Source organism: Emydura macquarii, unplaced genomic scaffold (genome assembly GCF_026122565.2).
Source record: "Emydura macquarii macquarii isolate MOO-44397 ecotype Brisbane River unplaced genomic scaffold, CSIRO-AGI_Emac_v2 contig_2422, whole genome shotgun sequence".
NCBI lineage: Eukaryota > Metazoa > Chordata > Testudines > Chelidae > Emydura > Emydura macquarii.
In genome coordinates, this window is record NW_027132559.1 from 37,461,805 (window position 1) to 37,467,804 (window position 6,000).

Genomic DNA, 6,000 nt, shown 5'->3' on the forward strand with positions numbered 1-6,000 from the left:
TTGCATCCTATAGATTGCCATCTCCATCTCTCTGTTACCCCCTACCAGCAGCCTCCCCACCTACATGTGCTCCCTTGGCATATACCTCCTCCCTGTGCCCCCAATTTTCACATTGTGCATTTCTGATGTAATGTAGATACAGGCCTCCTAAGTGACCACAGGTGCAGCATTGTGTACCAGAAGGCAAGACAAAGGAGCCCCACACGACAGGTGTAGGACTACTCAACATAAGTAACTTCCGCTATCATGAAACAGCTGGGCAAATGCAAAATCTGATGGTTGCATAAGGATCTTGATGAGCGCACCATGAGCGTGCTCTCTCACATCCAAATCCCCAGTCAACTCAGGATTTTCTCACCTTAGCTGACACAGTCGCTTGTCTACTTAGCCAATCCATACTCAGCTTGTTGGGCACTAGATGACTGAGGAATGTGATCATAAGCTTCTTAATATCTGGTCTTCAGGGAAACTACCACCAATCACATCCAGTACCCCTTACCCTGTACCCTTGCATATGCCCTCCAGAAGGTTTCCATTAACTCATTTGACCAAAAGCACAGATCAGTTTCCTTGAATCCAGATATCTGGTACAAGATGCACTGGAGAGAATGGCATACCTCTCTGTAGCTGTGTGCTCACCAACTCATGCCCCTCTGCCCACAGCTATGTACCATAACCGCATCATGTGTTTCTCCACCCTTTCCACCTTGTGACTCCCATCATTTACCCCCAGCCCCTATGATCCTGAGAGCCTCTTTATGCCAACTCACAAAGAATGCTCCTAACACACGGTTGTCCGAATATTTAGCCAATGTCTTGTAAGACGTCACAAAAACTGGTGACATACTGGATGTTAATATAATAGTGTGATGTTTGTACAGTTAGCGTGTAAACATTTAGATGTGTGTGATTGAAATATGTCACTAAAATATGCTCAGATCAAGCAATCTGAGCAGAGCAGATAAACAAACTTCGCAGTAACGAAGGAGTGTTGTCTCACCTGTTTGCCGGTATCTTTCCATATGGGCCTTTTATGGCCTTGATGTCAGTGGAAGTCTTTGCATTGATTTCAACAGATTTTGGATCAGGCCCTATGTGACAGTATTTCTGGTCAAGAAATGTCATTTCTATCTTCACTTTCACATTTCTTCCACTCCTTCCAAGAAGGATGTATCACTCCACACATGGAATGTCCTCAGGGAAAGTGATCAACCTTTAACATTTGACAAAGGAGGGAGAGTCTCCCTGTCCTATCAGAATATATAGCAATAGATTTTTCATTTTTTGCTTTGTCCCTGGACTGGATGAGGGTTTCAAAAGTCACAACTAATGTTTTGTATAAAAGGTGACATTGATTAGATTAATAAATGCAAATTTTAGGCCCAAACTGCACCTTATGTGTTCTATGCTACTGCCAGTGAAGATGCTGATCAAACTCCCATTGATTCAAAGGAAAGAGGTATGAAGGCCAATGGAAGGTGAGTGTGGTTAGTATCTTGCAAGACTGAACACATAGCATTTGGGGGGAAGAGAGACACAGGCATGAAGCATTTCATAAATAAGCTATGCCTTAACAGTACATGTGGTTTTCAATGTAAATTGATAGGGTTGCTATAAAAATGTTAGTTTATTCTAAACTAATGTATCTCTAAAATATGATTTATTCATGAACTGTCTGCTATTTTCCTGCATCTCATTCTATATATATATTTATAACACAATAAAGAATTGTTGGCATAAACACATTATACCAGCATTTCCATCCAAAAAGCTTTTTAAAATTCCTTCCTCCTAGCAACGAAAGGGTATTTCCTCAATTCAACTACTGTTTAAGAAGTTTGCCCACAACTTTAATAATCAGTCTAACACAGTTAATCACAGTGAATCTGACAGCTGTTTCCCTGGTAACCACCACACACATCCAGTGAAACAGACGTATGTGCTGAAAGGAAACATGTAATCAAAACCACTGCATCATTTCCACTTTTTACGATACTTTAAAGTTGTTATAAATGTTACAGATACCAGTGCAGGAAAATTTTATCACTATAACAATATGCAAAAATGATGACAGGAGGCACTGCATTTCACTGTGAAAGGAAGGATTACAGACTGTGACTACACCAAATACCTCCTTTCATTGCAAGCTATTATGTATATATGACAGCCCTCACCATACACGCAGTATGTTTTTAGTGGGGCCTCATGTCCTCTAGGGTTACATTAACTCTGCTTCATTCCACATCATGCCTGCATTTCCTACCACATGAATCCAGACTGTCTCCACGGGCCCAGTAGGCCCCTCTGTTTGCACCCGTTCTGATTCCTGTCACATTCATGAGCATGGTATGTTAACATTGTACAGGTCATGTAAGTTCCAACATGTAACAGAGTTTTACTGGAATCATAATTCTGTGCTGAGAGATCAGGCTTCATTGCCAGGAGTAAATGCTTCATTCTGGAGTAAATGCTTACAACTGAATTACTCACAAAACTCAGAAAATAAGGGTTTATAATGGAAGCCCTAGGAGACCCTTAACTACAAAGTGCCTGCAACTGATGCTTGTGTATATAGAAAGTCAAAGAAAACGAGAGAATCGGATACTATATCAGGCTATACGATTTGTAGAATGGTATAAAATGGTAGAAAGATTCAGTGATCGTCTGAAACTTGGAGATAAAGTAAAAGTTAATGTAGGGGACTGAAAAGAAGGAGCTGCTCTAAAATAGCTACTGTATACTGAAATGTAGTTCTGCAAAAGCATGCAGACATCCCAACAGGTTGGAAATTAATCATATATTCTGGGTCATAAATTACTGTAGCTAGGAAAGAATGTTAGGTATCTACATGCCATATCCTTGCTATGTAATCATTTGAGTTCAAAGAATGCTAACATCCACTCTGGACAGAATCTAGCATAAAATATTGTTTTCATAAACCTGGCCCAAATATTTTAATTTTTAAAAATGAAAACCTTTGGCAGGTGATCAGAATTGAACTTTGTTTAATTTAATATTTCGGGAGAGAATGTTTCACACTTGACTTCTGACAAAAAATGTGAAGTTTAACTTTCCAGCCACTAATGTGGTATTTCTAGGAAACCAACCCTGTCATCGCTTTATACCTACAGAAGCTCAAGGTGATTCATATACTTTACCTTGAATCTGCCATGCCAAAAATGAAACCAGCATCAGACTCAGTTTGTTAGTCTCACCCACTCCTTTTCTAAGAACTTTGCAAAGGGGAAGTTCTGTGACTGAAGTTACAAATGATTTATGACAGAAAATAGTGTGCGTTTGGAGGAATAGTCGAAAACAAATATTTTTAGAGGTTCCTTGTTTCATGCTTTTAAAATGTTTTTAACTTCCCAGTATAGTACTAAATTTCACCTTCTGGTGCTTGGACCATGGATGTATTCACTAGAAAATAAGAATTCATGTCAAAATGATGTTGCTTCTTTAATTGTCTTTGAACATCTGGTGTTCTCTAAGCAATTCCAGTCTATTGGTTACCTTTGGCCCGCAGTGGCAGCCCAGGCCAGATCAAGAGCCTGTGTTTACACTATGTTCTTGGCTTTTTTGTTGTAGCTGCACATTCCAGATCAAAAAGAAAGGGTTAAAAAAGAACCCTATTGAGCAGTAAAATAAATACAAATTCTCCACAAGTCTGGTCAAAATAGAGTCTGAGGCTACGTCTTCACTGACGGCAGCAAATTCGCTGCCATCAGATGGATCTGTCTGGATCGATTGAGTGATCAGTGAAGACCTGCTCAATCGATCCAGAAGTCGACGTGTTAAAACCACCCCCATAAGTGGCGCAGCGCAGTGAAGATGCCAAGTAGAAGGGAGTTATGAAGTCGATGGGAGTTATGCAAGATTGCATAACTCCCGTCAACTGCCGCTGAATTTGAAGGTAAGTGTAGACCAGGTCTGAGTTCTAGGGCCCTGCTCCAGAGCCCACGCAAGTCAGTCAAACGACTCCCATTGACTTCAGTGGGCTTTCAATCAAGCCACAACTGCATTTGGTTCACAAGTAGAAAATTAACAGACTGAGAAAGCCTTTGCAATTATATTTCAGTACTGACCATGTCTTTTGCTAACATGCCCACATCATATTGCCCAAAGAGGTGATTTGTCTACTCCTTTCCTGGTGTGGACTAGCCCTTTAAGGGATTTTGGCTTTCTCCCACCTTTGCCTTGTCACCTAGTCCCAGGTGATGGGTTTGGGCCTCCCCTCTCCCCCCTCACCCTGTGGTTGGGTCAGCTGACCTGGCATCACATGGCATGATGGTAGTATGAAGGTGAAGCTTCCAATAGAAAATTAGGGGCTGGGAAAGATCTAGGGGAGAACTTGCTGAAGAAGCCAGGAGCAGGAGAAACTGTGAGGGATAAAATTGTGAGATGGGATTATGTAAGAATAAATAGAAGTAATCCAAGATATTTTATGAAAGATCCCAAGTGAAATAAAATTAGTCCAGGCTGTCACTTCTAGCTGCCATTATTTTTTTCCCTATTAAGTTTGCAATTGCATCCACTGAGAATAAAAAGCTTGGGATTTTCCAGAGATTTTTTTTTTAAAGGCAATCAATTTTAATGCTGTTTTTCCTGAGGTAGTTAGGAAAGGGTGAATCCATATGCAACCCCAATAAATACAACTTAATGGGAGAGGGGAGAGCAATAAATACCTCTGCCCAAGGGAATGTGTGAATATGTGTTGGCAGTGCCAACATCCAGCCACCCAAGACTGGGTTGAATAAAGTCTTGTCGATGACTAATAATGAACAACAATATTTTTCAAAAGAAGTTTTTTCTAATCGTAGACAGCACACGCGTAGGCCCTAGCTGAAATACAGAAGCGAAATGCAGGAATTGTCAATTGGGGCTCCTGTGTGACAGCTGTAAAGGTCAGTGGGAGATTACTTCATTGCAGTGAGGATGAGGCACTGATCTCCAAGTGTCAATGGCAGAACTGACAAACACAAGAGTTCCAAACTCAGAAAACAAAGCAAAATAAACCCAACTGATTCATTTTAACCTGAAATGTACACAAATCCCATTCTCAGTGCATATGCCACTAGCCCAGGTATTATGTGCAATATGGGACTATAGCTAGTAGCATCATGTCCTGAAAAGAACTGGAAAATTTACAGGAAAATAACTCTAGTTACAGTACTCCCTGTCTGCCATATGGGGAGCATTACTGCTGCCTTGATTATATCACTACCCTACTCAGAAATGTCAGGATTTGACCAAAAGGCACCATATCCCAGTCAATACTAAATCCCTGCCCCATCTGACTGCTCTATCTAGAAGGTTACTTCTCCCTGAACTGCTTCAAGCCCACATCCTGGGCTCATTAGCTTCCATAGTGCTTTCTCGTCACCCCAACCATAAAAACTGGCCAAAACTTAAGGCGCAGGAACTGTACCCTTTCCAACCCTACTGCAGGAAGCCACAAAGCTCTTAAATGGGTGCCCAATCCTTCCCCCTCTATCGGCATTGACTCTTTCTCACCTAGTTGCTATATACAGGAGTCTGATCTTTGAGGAAGACGCCAGCTAGCAACTGAGCTTGTCCTAGTGAAAGGAAGAAGGACTTCTTTCCAGCTGATGAACACAGACTGCTTCTGAAATGAGCCAGATCACTGTGCCAAAGAATTTCTCTTGGTTCCTGAGCTGAGATGTATCTGCTGTCTCCATTCCCCAGCAGATACACACCATCTGGAGACTAGACATTTTTGCCTTTAAAAAAAAAGAGGGGGAGGGGAATCTTCATTTCCAATCTCTCCCCTCTGATTTCCCTTATAGACAAATGGGATTTACTCTCATCCTGCATCTGGATTGTCTCCTCTCAGTCCCACCAGTGAGGGAGAATTGGTCATGGATACACATATGTTTGAAGGGTAGGCACGGAGCTGAATGACATGAGTTGCCTACCCTCTGAGCGACTCCGGGGCATGTGTGGGTCTTCTCCTTCACCCCGTGTGTTACCAGGCCAACA